The following is an 18,060-nucleotide window of genomic DNA, read 5'->3' as shown; positions in this document are numbered from 1 at the left end:
CCTTCAACCTTTCCCTATGATTGTGGTACATTCCATTTGGCAGAGTATTCATTTTTCAAGAAGAACAGGTAGAATGGGTTAAACAACAGAAGGAGTAAACACTGACAGAATAATGTAAGCCAACGTGCAAGCATTACAAAGAGATGAAGGATGACACATCATAATTCAATGGGCCGATAAAATGTGATGGATTTCCTAACCACCCAATCTTTCACTGACAGGCTTGTCCCCTTCTTTCTGATGCAGCTTGATTACACTGGCCTGCAAGATACATAATAGCCCTAGTGTTAGAATCTACAGTGATATACTGTCAATCTCGTACTCAGAAGTAAACTGAACTAGGTTGTAGATAATCCCTAAGCTTTTCCTAAAATTATCTCAGTTGTCTATGTGACCTGTATTCTCTCAATATATATAAAATTTTATTGATAAAAAGATTTGGAAATACGTATATTCAATAAAGTTGGAATATTGAAATCTGTAGACTATAAGCTACCTGAGAGCTACTGAGATCATTTCTTCTAGTTCCATGGCTATCAAAGAGATTCTCTGTGTTTATTACATTGAAATACATTTCATAAACAGAAGGCCTACAAAACATTTATGTAATATACATAAAATTACAGTCTTACTATCATAAATTTAAAATGTTGACTTAGATCCATATCTATTCATTTGGAGTGATATTCATGGTGTATTATTGTATTAAAGAATGAGAGTTGCAAAATATAACATACAGATTCCATTAATGTTACAGAATTATATGCAAAGCTATTTATAACTGAAAAATCTGGAGGCCATATAGCAGACTATGTGGGCTTTGAAATCAGATCATCAAGATTTAAAATAATAGATACCTCTTCTATCAGTTATGTAACTATGAGTAAATTAGTTTGTCTGGACCTCAATTTCCTGATTTGTAAAATTGAGTGATGATTTAATATATCTCATAAAACTATCAAGATCATTATAGATGTCATATTTACTATTTTTACTATAATGCCTATTTTTTTAAATTAAGTTGATTGGTACATTTAGGAGACACAAAATGATCTAACTTAAAGAAGCAATTTATTACTCTTTTTATCGTGAGAGAAATATAGAGGAAGTCTTACTGAAATATTAACAGTTGTCTTGGTCATTTTTCCTGAAATAATACTTAAAGTAGAAATATTTTGTAAAGAAAAACAATAAAATGTCTTTTTAAGTTTGAGGAAAAAAATAACATGGAATCTTTGTATTGGAAGGGAATTTAGATGGAATTTGTCCTAAATTTGAGAACTCCCACCAATGGAATTTTTTTGAGAGAGTAATGTTCACACTCTGCAGAAACTCTCCATGATGTGTCCCCAGAAGACTGTAAGTCCTCAGAGGACAGACCTTATAACTTTCAGTCTGTCTGATTGTGCCGTGGAGTAGCCAGTGTGACAATACTACTTTAATGAGCTATGCTTACAGAAGACAGAGGCTTTGTCATCTCCCTTGCAAGGTACAGACCCCCATCATAAAAAGCACTTACATTCTCATTCTTTCCATCTGAGTGGAGCTCCATAACACAGCCTCCTGGGGGCCACAGGAAAAGCACCCAGCCCTTAGCCCTCTTCCAAATCTTTTCTCAAGAACCATGTATACATGGAAGTGTTTAACTTTCCTTGGCAGTATTAGCCTTTGCATCAGTTACCAAAATGGTATCCCAAGTCCTTCACAAACTGATGATAAATATTGCAGCAGCAGAAGTACAGCACTAAGGGTGGCCCCAAATGCTGGTTGTTGGGAGTTCTTCACTCTTGACCCTCTCACAAGTTGCTCCACACCAATATGTCATGCAGTAACTCCCAGACTCCTCTTGGGATCTGTGGGGTAAGGGGAAAAGGGAAAAGAAAACTCTACTTTAATGGATAACCCAGATTATCTTTTGTACCTGGGGTTGAGTGTAGTAGCTGTTCCCAGCGTTTTCCCCTATTTAAATTACTTGTAGCCCCAGGCATACTCAGTCTTTTCTAGAGGAAATCTTGAGGTAGTCTCATAGAACTATAGTATAAGCATTAAAACAGGGAATGTTTAAATATTTGTGATAAAACACAGTAAAATTATATATTCCATGGCACTCGGTTGTCAAAGAATCAGATATCATAAGTGAACTTAAAAATGGACCTCACATATAAAAAAGCTGGATAGATTCTATCCTGTTTGACAGACATGAAACAGACTGGGCTTGCTTTTTCCCTCTCATAGCTTTTGTTCACTCTGCAATTGTAAAGAAGTTCCCAATCTTGAGTCAAGCAACAGCTCATTTAATGCAAAGCTACTCACATGGAGCCAGAGAATAAAACAGCCTGAACTCAGGCACCTACTTGGTATTTGCTCTCCGTTTCTTTTTTGGAGACCACCTCTAGGATGCATGGCTCAACTTGCACTTGCCTATCCACACTTACAAGAGCCCTAAGCTTCTTCTCTGAGTGGAATTCTTCTGGCTTTACCTGTGAACATTCATTCTAGCTTTGCTGTGTTGAAGAATATGTCAAAAGGCTAGGCAGATAGTAAAATATATTTATAACCTGATGGAAATCTCTTTTCATATCAGAGTTGAAGTTTGTTGTTGTTTTAATTCTGAGGCATAGCAGTTTACTCTGTTTATTCTAAGGTGAATGCTCTCAAAGACATGGATTTTATTATGGCTTTCTTTGCATAGTCAATACAATGTCATGATGCAATAGTAAACATATATCAACTTGCAGTGTTAATCCTTAGTGTAACAAAAATCAACAATAACAGTCTAAAGCTGTTAAATTCCTTAGATTCATGCCTGGTTATTTGTGGAGCTATAACTTAGTTTTCTCACTTAAAAATGAATATAACATCTTTTGCTTCTCTTATTGTAGATTAAATGAGTAAATTATCATTCAAGGTTACTTACTTATACTATTTCCCTTCTCATACACCTAACTTTTTTGACCCATCAGATATACTTTTTGCCTTTATCCTGGTGAGCTAATTCCATTTTTGTAGCTTTTACCTTTGACAAATCCTTGTGGATTTACATCACTCCCCCTTCTTCATCAATAACTTCACACATTAGTTTAACCCTTCTCTCAATTTCATATTTTTCATTAATTATAAAAATGTTTAAATCAGAGATAGTCAGATTTTCAATGGAGTGTTTCAAGTCACCTGTTCTTGTTGACAAGTATAGCACACTGCAGATACTTTCTGAAAGGAAATAAATGTGCAGTGTACCATTTCTACCATTTCTTCTGAAAAAAATATGCTTAGTAACAGCAATCATAGCGTTTTTACTTTTCACATATAAGTTTAAAAGGGATTATCAAAATCCATTTCCAAAAGTAGTAATAGAATTTTTCCATTGTTTTTGTATTACTTTGATTAGCAATATTCTTAAAATTGCATAAAGGACAATGCTAGCATTCATTAAATATACATTTAATTTATAAAAGTCCCCACAGAAAGTCCCAAAGGCATTGTTAAACCAGGATTGTATTACTCGAGTCAAAGATTTCAAATTTCTTTAGCTGACAATAATCTATTTTTTGAAAAAAATGAATTTATCAAACATAAACATATGGGATCATATTAAAAGTATAAGTGCCTGAAAAGACTCAAAGCTATCCTGTTTTTTTTTCTCTATTTTGCTACTCTGTCTTAACTTTGAACAATGCACACAGTGTAACAAAATCAAACTATTTTGCATATTTTATTTTTACCAGGTTATCTCATTGTATGAACATACAGGGAATAACATTTATGAATATCTTTTCACAGTAATAGTAGACTGGATGAAACTATGCTTATTTACCCTATGTATTTATTCATATGTGGATTACATATTTATTCATATCCAGATTATCTGACTGAAAGCTTTCTTATGTTAAGATGATGAGTATAAATTGTTTTATATTTACTATATGTATTCTTTTATATCTGTTGAAATGCTCACAATCAAATTGGAAATTATATAAATTGGTCAGAATTCACTTATTTGCTCAAGCAATTTTTGAGGAGCTGATATATTTCAATTTCTTTCCCATATTCTGGAGATACAGAGATAAGAAACACAAAATCTACATATTCCACAATTTTTAATGTAGTTGAAAACATACCTATAAGTTAACAAATAGATGTCAAAATATTTTTAGGTGTCCTGACGGTATTGTACAGAGACTATAGTATGGTTTTAAGGAAGAAACTGTTGATTGTATATGGAAATGTCGTTCAGAGAAGTAATTTTTAATTTTAGTTGCCAAAATCAAGATTTTCTAACTGTGAGAAGAGTAAAAAGGAGAAGCAAGTCATTCTAGCAAAAATGGTTTTGAAGGCACATAATAGTATAAGACTAGGAAAATCAGATGTAAGTTGACTGTGGCAAGAGATGAGGGATGGTGAGTTGTATTAAAGGGTCTGACTTTAAAAAATATGATCTACTGGGTCTATTTAAAGATCCCACTTAAAGAGGGTGAAGGACAAATTAAGATGGTAAGATTGAGAAAGGGAATAAATAAAGGAAAAACAATTTTTGAGAAAAGCTCAGTTTGTGGAATATATTATCACCGAGATTAGCAGTTAAAATAATGAACACTTATTTTCTCATTGTTTTCATTGGGTTAGGAATTTGGGAATGCTTTAAATGAGTGATTTTTGCTCAGGGTCTTCGAGAGCTTGTAATGAAGATGTTGAACAGAGTTGCAGCAACCTGGAGGCTTAACTGAGGGTGGAAGATCTTTTCCAAAATGGCTCAATTAATGGTTATTAGTAGGAGGCTCGTTTCTGGACACATTAGTTTCTCTATGGGTTGGTTTGACATCTCTGTGATGTGGTACTTGATGTTTTTTCAGAACACGTGCAACAAGAGAATTGAGGAAGAGGCCACAGTATCTTTTATGGTGTCACTTCATAGTCATACATGTCAGTTGTGAAATACTGCTGATGTAAAAATTACATATTTCAGCACAGTTTAATGTGGTGGAGGGCCTGAAAAGGGCAGGAATACTAGGAGGTATGTATGCATTATTAAGCCAACCTTGGATGCTGGCAACCATCAGGGATATTTAGTTTGAGGGTCAGAAATTAGGAAGTTCTATAAGTGGTAACCAATTGGATATATTCATCTAAAACCTCGGGAGAGATCCATCTTGAAAAATAGCAATATTTACAGGGATGACATATAAAAGTAAAAAATAACATCTGAGGATATCTACCAAATTTCATTAGAGGGAAACACTGTACTAAAAAGTCTGAGAAGGTGAGGATTATGGAGTGAATAAGTACCCAGATAGAAATGGCAGCCCTGAAACCATAAGTGTTAAATTGCTCATAGTACAAAAAAAGACTAGGAAGAATACTTCAGGTGTGATGGTTATGAAATAATCAATGACCTTCATTATGAATTAGAAGAGTTAAAATCTAATGATACAGAATACAAAGAGAAAGTAAAGAAATGCAGGCCATATATAGTAATTATACATTCAGTAACTTGGCTAAGAAAGAAGAAAGAGAGGGCATGGCAGAAAGAGAAATATGAGAGAGAGGATGATCTATGGAATGAAAGAAACCTGGGGGTATAAGGGAAGGAAGACTAAATATTTAGGAAATTGAAAGGGTAACCAAAAAAATATGAGAAAAGGAAAAAAAATGGAAACAAGTTATTTATAAACAGAGAAAGGTGGCGGGGGTGAAGGGAGGTCCAGGGAATGGGGAAAAAATAAGAAACAAGATACATCATGTAAAGGTACAAGATCCCAATGATGAATGTAACTATATTGTATACCTAAAATGTACCAATAAATAAACTTAATTTAAAAAAAAAGAAAGAGTAACTAAAAGGTCGCAGGCTCAGGAGACAAAAGGTTTTTTCAGTGAGTGCCATAGTGGGAGGGCTTACTATAAAGTTGGATAAAATCTTATCTTCTTATCTTAAAATCTTATCTTCTGTACATTTCTCCAGAGGTATGAAATAGGTTATGTGTGTTACTAGTGGATATTTGAGATTGTTTATGTGGTAGAGTATAGTTTGCTTTGAAAAGTACAAGAGTTCTTGTGACATGTGGTTTAGACCTATGACAATGTATAGGTAGTTTAGAATAGCCTTGTGCCAATGGGTGACCAAACAAGACAAGGAAGTGTTCCAGGCCTTCACTAAGATAATAGGTCAAGATGTTCAATAGAAATGATAGCATCAATGATTGCTTTTGAACTATAAATATGGAGTTCCAAAAACTAGGTAAAAGAGAAGCCATATTATTTGGTGGTTCAAGCAAGCTATGGAAATGTGTTGCTTGAGTTTAAATGTAGTTCGACATAAGTACTTGAAGCTATGAAATTGAATGGAAATTAACCTCTATGTGGCTGTCTCTTTATGTATAAATTTGAGGTAATAATAACAACTAACATGGTTTTATGAAGATTAAATTAGTACTTATAAAACCTTTAGAAAAACAGATGCTACATGGTAAACATTCAGTAAAATGTAGCTATTATTATGAGGACTGTATTTTGTCTGTATTAAAACAGTGTATTTTCAAATATTCATTTTTGTTTTTTAATAAACAATATAGTTTAACTGCAAGCATTTTTAGAAACAAGTTTGAAATACAATAAATGAAGTGTCTTTGCAGATTTGTAACCTGATTTTATAGGTCAAGGAGTTTCATTTAAGTGCTGAAAGTAAATGCAGTTAGTAATCAATAAGTCAACAACTAAACACACACCATGTGATACAAGATTGTGTAGATAACCAATAAACAAACACTTCTATACATCTCTTTATCTGCCCCTGCTTTTTGCAGTGCTTTGTCTGCATACCCAACCACAAATCATTATGACTATTATCCTGTGCTTTCTCATTTTTTTGAAGTCTGTGAGAATGACTATTTTAAAAATTATTTTTCTTTATAGAGAACTTCCTGCTAGTTCCAGGAGTTTGAGCATTCTGAAATGAAGCATAACTATGTACATCAATTTCATGCTCTGGAAAATATCTTCCTGGAGTTGTCTTTCAACCCACCAAAAAGTTTTAGAATAGCCAGTTGAAGTATAAAAACTATATAGGCTTTAGTATCTCATGTCAATGCTTTCCTACCTGCTTATGGCCAGCATCGTATTTGATTACATTTATAGTATTTATTCTAATAGAAATAAAGGTTTCTGAATTAAGACCCTCTTATAAAATGCATCAGTTGATACAGATGCAGTTTTGATTATTCTAGGAGGTGAATCTACTTTCATAAAGGATCATGATTTCCTAAGAGATGAGTCAGCCCAATATCAGCTCCATGTCAAATTGAAAATAGCACACAATTTTGGTTTGTTCTGAACTTATATTTTGCCTTTGATGTTGAATTTCCTTCTCAATTTTTCAATCACAGAAAAATTAGAAAATTAACAAGTACTGTATATAGTTACAAAAGTAGTTGTATTAAATAAGGAAATATATGTAAAGCTTTCAGGGACTTGTTTTGAAGACTCACCACTCAAACCTACACTTGCAAAATACATCAGAAATATTGAAAAGAATCACCAGTTGTGAATATAGTTTTTGTGCATGAAAATATAGATCATTAAATGTATTTAATGTGTATATCACTGGTAAATGTCGTATACTTTAGAGGTGAGCTAGGCCTTAAAAAAAAAAAGGGTAACTCTAGGATGGGATTGTTATAAATATCAAACAGGCAGTTTTTGACTTGATATCTGTTTATTTTCAAATCTTAGAAATTTATTTCCAATTTATTTCATGCACATATTGAAATGTTTTAATGAGTCACTTTTTAAAGTCAGTGTGAAGACCATCGTACTCTTCAAAGTGTGACTGGCTCAGCTTGTCAGATGTGTGACCCCAGGTTTTATGAGTGTGTTGGCACATACTCTGTAATTTTGTGTGAGCTCTATGGATCTACCTGCTCTCCCACGTGTTCTGTGCTTGGTACAGTGCTGGGCTTGGAAAGGCTCACATTGATCTCTTGATTCTGTGGTTAATTAAGATGTATTTTGCAGTACAGCCCATGGATTCCAAAGCTCAGAGGGTTAGTCAATAGCTTTCTGCTGCTCCTGTATTAACAGGACAGACTGTCTTAAAGGCACATAGTCTGATTACCTTACAATGTGTCCATTTGCTTGTATTTAAGAGATGATGCACTTAGCTTTCAGAGATGGAGAGAAGTGGGCAGCTGTGAAAACATAAAAGCATAAATGGGTTCTAGTCCCAGATCAGAGCATTACACACTGAAGAAATGTGGGAAGAATCACTTTGTCTGAACCACTGTCTTTGTCTGTAAAATGAAGACATCCCATGCCATCACAGTATTTATTATACTTATCACACTCATCATGATAAATAAAGTCTTTGAAATTATGAAGACGGGTACATGAGCTTTACAATAGGCATGAGTCAGTGAAACTTCAGTAGATGACTTTAAAATATAAATAGGAAGAGAATGAGGCATAAAAGGAGAAGTGAAAGGGAAAAGATATCAGGGCAATTGGAGCTGAAGGATCTGGAGGGAGATAATCCAGGGGAATAAGAGAGAGAAAAGTGATATTACTGGAAAATAAAAAAGGGTTATATGTGGGGGCACAGAACTAAAGGAGCATGGTAGAAAAGCATGGAGAATAATAAGAGGGAGCATTTACTTTTAAAGTGTCCAATTGCACTGCCAACATTTAGCTATTTCTGTGCCAAAGAACATTCATATCTGCCCTTGATAACACAGGTTCACAAAGACCATGCTGGTGCTATGGCAGAATGAATTTCCCCTCACTTTTCCAAAAGCTCTTGCTAGCTGAGTGTAATTGACTCAAGGCTGTTACGTCAGTGGACTGTCCAGGTCTCCAAGCCATCAAACTCTCTTGTAGCAGTGCACTAGGACAATAGTATTATCACTGCAAACCCTAAAGATACTGGGAGATGATGCTTCCTGTTGCCACTTAGTAAACACAGTTACTGTGTTTAAATATCCCTGGGAAGGAGGAGAGACCTCTGTGCTCATCAAAAGCTGAGCTACAACATTTAGATTTAAGAAAAATGGCAATGGAGTTTGGATAATTTGTCAAGGAAATATTTGGCTACTCAAGAACCATGCAAATTATTAGGCCATGCAAATAATTAGAAATATCCTATTTGTTTTCAATATTTGACTATGAAGGAAGAAAAGAATGATTGAATCATTTCACTGCCCATATTTGGGAGAATTGATTTCAGACAGATAAGGGAAATCACACATTACTAGCTATTGAGCTGAGATCTAGATGCATAGAGAAGGATAGATTTTCTATGTTATTTGTTTAATGTATTTTAATTTCTAATATCAACACAAAAATACTTAGTGAAACTAGAAAGAAACTGGACTACAGTTTCAGGTAATTATAGGTAAATTTTTTTCATTGTTTGCTAAACACAAAATGACTAAAATGCCAAGTTTTATTTTTAATGATTAACACTCTGGGAAGTATAAGTTATTCATTTTTCTTATTTTGGCCCTCAAGTAAAGGAATCAATCAGATGATTTTGCCAAGACTCTAATTTGTTCAGTATGATTCCACACCCATGGTAGGTACTGCAGGAACACATTAATGCTGACATCATGATTGCCTTACGGGTGTGACACATCTACTATTAGGATCACCATATTTGCTGATATAATTTAAATGAACTCTTTGGAATCACACATAGAAAATCCCAAATATCAGTTGAGAAATGAAAAGGAATTAGTTTACTCTTCCATAAGAACTCATTTGTTCTTTCAGTGAAATTATTTTTCCTAAAGGGCATTAAGTCTGTGTTTCTTAAATCCCAACAGATGTAATCCAGGAGTACATTCTGAAGAGAAAGATAAAACTTTTACAAGGGGTGTAAATAATCCAAATACTCATTTCAAAGGATGATTTATGATTTTGTCCAGTGCAGGGTTTGAATCACATCCTGGGAACCAGGTAATTGGAAGTAGTCACTGGCTCACCACCTGGTAACCGCAGATCAACATGAGTTCATGGCTTCCTATTTGTTTCCATGAACTCTAAAATGTTTACTGCAGGTCTGAAAGGGCCATTTTACCTTTTGTGGAGAAAATCATATAAATATTCAAGAATTTGGAGATTAACGAAGGTTTTGAAAGTTACTTAGAACATCAAGGTTGATTAAAAAACAATGACGCCATTATAATTCTCTCAAATCTCCCTCTCTCCTAACTACTCAGAAATGTGTACATAGCATTTAAGCAAAAGTAAAAAGTGAATATCAAATATTAACTTATACAGTAAGTAGCAAAGCTGTAATTAAAACCTGTACTGTACTTTTAAACCCATCGTCATTCCTACTATACTATGCCATACCCAGTTATACACACCTTGCTCGGCGTTTGGCTTTCTCCCATCTCAAGTTCTCAAAACCTGCTTATCCCTCTGAATGACAGCTCTAGACACCTCAGTAAAAGAGAATTTCTTTAGCAGTTCTCAGTATCAGTTTCTCTTTTCTTGCTGAAAGCACAGTGCCCTCTCCTGATGGAGCTTCCCGGTGAAAGAGAAAGTTAGGAATCCTGGCATACTGCTCAATTTTTCTTTATCAAAGATCAGCTTTGTAAATCTAAGACTTTTGCTCTTCAGGAGTTCAGGTTTGGCTTCGTGGAGTATTATGAGTCCTACTTTTGTGGAATTAGAGCACTGGGTCACTCTTCAAGCACATTTCCTAGAGAGAAGTTGTGTGTATCTCTCAAATCCCAAAGGCATCTCTACATTTAGTCTGAGAAAAAAGCTGCTAATGGAGTTTAAAAGGTTACCTTCATTAACTAAAAATAAATTCAAGCAAATGGCCTTCCTTCGAAGAAGGCACATTCAAAATGTGCATTGTCAAATGAAATGAAAGACAGATTTCTCTCCTCAATATTTTCCCAGGGTGTTTTTCCCATTGGTGCCCATAAATGTCTGCCATCTCCCAGTCCTCCCAGGAATCTGGTTAGACTTCAGGGCCATCACAAAGTTTGAAGGTGAGCTCAGATCAATTTCCTGATTTTTTTTCTGCCATGATAAACAATTTATTGGGATGAATATTTTACAAAGCCAGGCAAGAGGAAAACTCATGAAAAATAAATATGATAAAATATACTGTGCGATCCTGAAGCAACCTTTCAGTTTTTTATGGTGTTCAAACTCTGTGGTTCTGGAACATTTGGAACATTTTCCCTCCTTTGGTCTCCCACTGGCCAGTTGAACCAAATTAACATGTGGTGCTACTGAGACCAAAGAGGACATTTTATTTCCTCATGTATCATTTGATTCACTTCTACAACCACATATTTTTTTGTTTGTTTGTTTCATCTAGCAAGCACCAGGAGTAGTTAGTAGCCATAATGAGGAGGGGGCTAGGTGAGGTAGATGGATTCATGTTTACTCATTCCTAGTGAAAACAAAACACACAAACATGTAAACAGCAAATAAAAGGAAACAAGCAAAGTCCCTACCTGGGGGGTCATTAACCCTATTTCTAAGAATTGATAGAATTATATATACATGATATACACTCACAATTCTTTACAAATAACTTATTTTAACCATTGAGCTAGGTTACAAGAATCAAGTTTATAGTTACAATGCTATTTTGCAACTAAATATTTGAGCTACATCCCCAGGGCTTATGATATGGCATAATAACCATTAAAACAAAGCAAGCAAAAATCCACATGACTAGCAGAAGTAACAACATTTGTCCCTCATTACATTAGCTTTCCCTACTTTGCCCCTCACCTTTGTCACAAACTCTCATGCTTCTGGCACCGGAAGTTAAAATGGCTGCTAACATGACTAATTTGTATGCCTCTGTTATATATCAGACATATCTCAAAATCTGATTTAGTTTAATCTTCATGACTACCTGTTGAAATTGAATAGAATTTTTCCCATTTTACTGATAAACTGATCTAAGAGGATGGAGGTGTTGTGGAGGGGTAGAGTATTTGACTAGCATGTGTGAGAAACTGGATGCCAGACTTACACACACACACATACACACACACACACACTACTGTGCTGAGAGTTAAATAATTAGGGTGCTCTTGACTTCTAAACAGGTTTGTCTGAAATTTAGGTGATGTCATGTAGACATTCTAAATCTGGACAGGTCAAAAACTGAGAATTTTTCAGCCAAAGTAGAGAAAAGTGAAAAGCATATCAGTCAGTAATGTAAGGGAATAAACAGGATCACAGAAACAAGCCCAACAGCGTGACAGAATGCAGAACAGTGATCCTTGGATATTAAACCAAAGTGGCAATGAGAGGAAAAGCCCCCTCAATTGCTCTTGTGGATTACACCTTTTCATGGTTGTACCATTTTGACTGGATTTTGATTAAATTTCTCCAGAGTTTTCCTTTGGGAATTTCTGCAGATTCTCTGATGATGTTTTTTGTCAAGAGGAGTACTCAGAATGTTTCTTATTGACATTTCATTTTCAGAAGCACTCAGTAGATCTGAATTAATAACTCTTTTCTATACTTCCATTCCTTCACTGCACCCTGTCCATCTGCTACACTGCCATCTATTAATCCGAGGAGAACTTTGCATTCATCAAATCATTACCTGATTGAAGAATATCAGTGGCTTATACTAATTTCCAAGGCTTTCTGAAATAGTCTCATGGTTTATCTGTCCGGTCATATTTCTAATGCCTTTCCCAGCACATACACTCTCCTTTCTCCACATTCTCAGCATTTATATCCATAGCTGATCACCTTTGCTTCAGTGCTTTTGTTTTTCTGAAATTTTATTCCAAGTCTGATCTGCAAATCTGAACCAAATTACTTAAAAATCTTTTAATACTTAGTAAACGCCGAGAGCTATAAATAACTATTAGAGATTGTTCCCATCATCTCAAAAAAAGGTAACAACTGAAAGTCTTTTTTTCCATTTATGCACATATAGTCATAAAATTTTTACCATATTATGCAACAAGTTGTATATCTTTTTATTGATATGCTAGTCATTTTTCCATATCATTATGTTTAAAATTTTGAGTTCTTTTTTGTTTTGTTTTGTTTTTTGTTTTTCAGTACAGGGAATCAAACTCAGGACCTTGCATTGGCCATGCAGGCACAGCGCCACTGAGCTAAATCCACAGGGCCCAAAATTTGAGTTCTTCACTGATATTCTGACATATGTAATTAATGAAAGCAATTCTGTCATCTGAAAGTTTTACCCCTAATTTTTTCTATATTATTATGGTTATAAATATATTTAAATATTCACAATTTTTTTGTACTTTTGATTTTTTTTGGAGTGTTGTGGTTTGAATCCAAGTCCTGAGCAACCGAGTTAATCACTCTACCTCTGACCTATACCTCCAGCTTCTGTGTCTTTGATTTTACCCTTAAGGCAGACTCTTAGCTGTGAAAATACTATTTCTAATATGAATATTTTCATGGCTCTTCAAATGAATATTACTAACAAACTTCTTAAAAGAAAAAAATTTATTTCATTTTATATTCACATCAAAATTATGAAGTTAACTAAGCTCATTCTAAAGCTAAGCATTATCTTTCTACTATTTGTCAGTTTTATAAACTATTACATTTTGTTAACTTGAAAATTAAATTTAAAATTTTAATGAAATACTTATCAGCATCTCATTATTTCTATGATTTAATTTATGTAACCACTAATTATTTTCTTACTCCTAAGGAAAAAATATTTTAAAAGAAAAGAAACAGGAAATCCAATTTACCAAATATTTGTTTTTCCTAAATTTTCTAAAATTAACTTTTTGCCATTAGAAAAATTTGATAAAATTAATTAAAAACCTGACTTTTAATTAATGACTATCTAGTGCTTTAAAAAAAAGAAGAAGAAATCTGTGCTATATAGAGAAGATGTTTGCCAGTTTCTGTTTGTCAGAGAGTTCAGAAATTTAGCAGCACCTTAGAAGTATGGGAGTAATGAATTATGTTTTTTCTCTTTTTTGTCCTCTAGGTAAGGAGACTGGTTCAATATAAAACAAGGGTTGGCTTGCATCTGTTTTCTTGATCGTATTCCAGTCTTTGACCACAACGATTTTCTTCCAATTTTACTTTTCTTTAAGAGTTCAAGCCTACTTTTTTCATTGGAAGCCCAATCAAGCGCTACTTGCCTGTTGAATGATTCCCCAAAAAAGCTAGAACAGAGTCACTTGGCTCATTTTAATGTTCAAGCAGTTCCACTTAACAGTAGATCTTTCTGTGTGGTTTCTCTTTCCTGTTTTTTATTTGTTTGTTGTTTGTTTTTCTTTTGCAAGAAATTAAATTTAATTTCCTTGAGGGCTTGTAACTTGGATTTCCATTGCTGACATATTTATGGCTGAGGACATAAAGTCTAAATATCAGCTAAACCACTTCATGACTATTAGAACTCAAGAGGATTGTGTATTAAATTTTCTGAGCCTCAGTTTTCTCAACTGTAAACATTTAAAGGATTTTAATAGGACAAAATCATGTAAATGAAAATCAGAACTTTTGATTCCTTTATATTATTCTTTAGCGCCAAGTTTTATTCTTGAAATCCTGATGTAGGTGCTTGTCCGATATTTTGAATACAAAATTCTTCATAAGATCTTTCCTTACTACATACATAGCTCTTTGCAACCATAGACCCAGGTTGAGAGCTTGATAGAACATATATTAAATAATTTTTTATTCATTAAATTTATTGGTACATTTTAGATATACGAAATGATGACATTCATCACTGGGAATTTGTACCTTTACATAACATATCTTGGTTCTTATTTTTTCCCCATTCCCCTGCCCTCCCTTCAACCCCTCCACCCCTCCCTGTTTGCAAAGACTTTGTTTCTGTTTTTTCCTTTTCTCATTTTTTTCCTTTCCCTTAATTTTTGAACTCTCAGTGAAGAATTGCATTTTTAAATCTTTCAGTCAATGGTAGAATCTAAGTTTAATCATGTTAAGTAGAAAGTAAAGAAAAATCATTAAAAATTTTTAACAGAGCCAGTGACTAGACAGACATAGCGTTTCCATTCAGTCTTCACTTGCTTCACTCTCAAGTATGGTTTTGCCTTAGAATGGATTTGAATCGGTTTGTGATACATTGAGAACAGCATTGGCTCTCCCTGCACAGCCACTTCACAACAAGAATGCCCAATGTGCATCCATTGCACATTTCCTTAAAGCAACTGCTAAGAGTGATGTTGCAAGATACAGTGCAAGAAATATAGGTTTCACGGATCCTTGGAGAATTTTCTCCTAATTTTCAACTGGTAATATAGTTTCAAAATCCCCAACTCTTTTTCAAGAAGCTTTCACAGCCAAGGTGAAAAGGGGCAGCCACTTCATCCCTACTTAACTTCAGAATTTCTCTTTTTCTCAAATTGTATTTGGTGACTAGGTAGCATTTCCTCCAGTGAGTGAAAAGGCTTAATATATGTATATGTGCTTTATGATGAGTTTTAATACTTTGCCCTTTAATTTGAAGAATAGGAAGCATGCATTGTTAAACAGATCCTGGCCACATACACTTTTATTTTTCTATATTAACCCAGATCTCTTGGGTACAGTAAAAGTACTCATATGTGATGTTTGCTGCATCCCTGTTTCTTCTTGTCTTCACAGTCCTACATTTTTGCACAACTGTGTACATTTAGTAGGCCAGTACTTGGGAGCATCAAATTAAAAACAAAATATTTCATCATCAGACAATAAAATAGCTACTTTCAATATCACTTTCTTATTAGATAAAAGGCTTCCAAAATGTTTTTCTATTTTATGTCAATGCATTCACAGAGTCATAATTAGGAATTCTAAAGAGGTGGTGTGTTGTCAGTCAATTATAATAGGATTTGCACAAAACTTACTGATGCCCAAGGCATATTCTCAAAGTTGGTTGGTTTCAAGTAAGTTAATTTATAACAGATACTTGTGAGGTTTCAAAAACTGAACTTATTTTGGTTTCCTTTGCTTTAAATACTGAGAGTGTTGAGAACATTGACTGGGGTATAGAAGTTGAAAACTTGATTGATGACACAAACTAATTATCTTCCCTTCTTCTATTCCTATTAATGAGATGTTTACAGCAGATTTCTTGGAATTTGTCTCAGAGAGAAAACACAATCTATTAATGAGGGGTTTTGTCAGATATTTCCCTTATCAATTGTTAGTAAATTATAGCAACTAAAAACACAGGCTTGCTCATCAGATTTTCAGTGCATCAATATCCATGGAGGTGCCTGAAGGACTCTGAATTCACCTTTGGCCATGACTTTTGGTGAGACTAATTAGCTGTACCGTGTTGCAATATAACATCATGAAAAACAGGATCTTGTTTCTTGGCTTATAATTTCTCATATCCCATGTAAGCAGTGTTCAGCAATCTATATTACTCCAAATAAAAGATACCTTTAAGTTGTTCTGTGACTGCTGGGTAGACAATGTTATTAACCTTTAAAAATCACATCTTAGAACAGTAAGATATATTCTCATAAAAAAAAAAATCTTTCCCGACTAAACCGTTGCCTTAAGAATCTCCTATTCATCTGATTCAAGCCCAAGAAGGTCGCCAAATTGTAAATTCTAGTGACCAATGAATTCATAGAAACTCCATGTCTATACCCAAAGTAATATGAAATATAAGAAAAAGTAAGCCTAGTTTATATTTAAATAGCATATTAACTCTTCAAAGTTATTTTTCTCCTCAGTGGGATTTTTAACACCTCATAACAATTAAAATTGGATAGTTACTAGTATTTCTGAAGTTGGATAGTTACTAATATTTATGAAGATGAAAAGCCAAGACTCAAATGGGCTAATTTCTTTCTTTTTTATTAGTACATGCTTGCAGTACATGTGATTTACAATCATCTTGGGGAGTGGGTACATGTACATAATAATATTTGTATTTTTTAATCCCCTTCCCTCCCCCATCTCTCCCTCCTCCTCTAATTCCCCTTTACCCACTTCCATTTTTGTTGATATTATTAATCTTAGCTCATATTTATGGCATATAATGTTTGCATTAGTTGGGGTTATTATGTTCCTATATGTGGGATATCTCTATTCTACTGATTGCCCCTTCCCTTCACCCTTAACCATTGTTCTTACTCTCTTGGACCCTTCCCATTTATAAGAGATCCATGTCCCTGTCTCCTTCAATTCATCTTTTATTAATCTCTTTGTACTTTTGCCTCACTCAAATGAGAGATTCCATATGGTATTTAAGTTTGTGTGTCTGGTTTATTTTACTCAACATTATATTTTTCAGATGCATCCATTTTCCCACAAATGTCTCAAATTTGTCCTTCTTCATAGCCAAGTGTTAGTATGACATAATGGAATACTAATTTCTATAAGGTTCTTAACTTTTTCTGGATCATACAATCTTGTAGGAATTTGATGATTTCAATGCTCCTAAAATGTATATAAAATATATTAACATTGTTTGCATAGAATTTTATGTTAAAAACCTGTTGCTTAGGTATTACATGGCCTAGCCAAGACTTGTGCAATTAATCAGACTTTCTCATCTGACTTTAAAAATGTTCTTTTGCCTCCTGGTCCATATTCTTGTCTATCAGCTATTAAATATTTCACAAGAAATATACTTTTATTAAAGGGAAGGAGAAGAGGGAGGGGTAGGGAAAAGGAAAGAAGGGAATGGAATTAATGTGAGAAAATGAAAAAATGGAAACAAAGTCTTTGTAAATATAGAGGGGTGGAGGGGTTGAAGGGAGGGCAGGGAATTGGGGAAAAAATAAGAATCAAGGTATATTATGTAAAGGTACAAATCTCCAGTGATGAATATCATTATATTGTATATCTAAAATGTATCAATAAAATTTAAGAAAAGAAATATGCTTTTATTATTTCTCATTACTGTACATTTTTAAAATGCATATTTTCCCTTCCTATACAATATGTTTCTGATCTATATAAAATTATAAATTAACTGTACTTATTTTCTCTCCTACACAATTTCTCCTAAGGTCTGCTTTTTCCATATATTTTTCCTAGTCCCTATGTGATATGGAGACGGCACATGCTGATGTTATGATGTTAAACTGTACAATTTGTGTTCGAAGTATC

General features: G+C 34.0%; 1 protein-coding gene and 1 pseudogene across 2 annotated transcripts in view; both read left to right on the top strand.

The window, feature by feature from the left end:
* Lsamp (limbic system associated membrane protein) overlaps nucleotides 1-18,060 on the top strand; it is a 2,156,433-nt gene that overhangs the window by 137,983 nt on the left and 2,000,390 nt on the right. The window lies entirely within an intron of this gene.
* LOC147830466 (ubiquitin carboxyl-terminal hydrolase CYLD pseudogene) overlaps nucleotides 1-18,060 on the top strand; it is a 156,780-nt pseudogene that overhangs the window by 77,445 nt on the left and 61,275 nt on the right. Inside the window, exon 2 of the transcript XR_015450399.1 lies at nucleotides 1-18,060. This exon is cut by the window's left edge and continues 30,912 nt beyond it; it is cut by the window's right edge and continues 61,275 nt beyond it. The product of XR_015450399.1 is annotated as a ubiquitin carboxyl-terminal hydrolase CYLD pseudogene (transcript).

Source organism: Heterocephalus glaber, unplaced genomic scaffold (genome assembly GCF_053883595.1).
Source record: "Heterocephalus glaber isolate CG9 unplaced genomic scaffold, H.glaber_assembly_v1.0 deba00000122, whole genome shotgun sequence".
NCBI classification, from domain to species: Eukaryota; Metazoa; Chordata; class Mammalia; order Rodentia; family Bathyergidae; genus Heterocephalus; species Heterocephalus glaber.
Note: the sequence above shows the minus strand (reverse complement) of the source record. Positions and strands in the feature narration are given on the sequence as shown.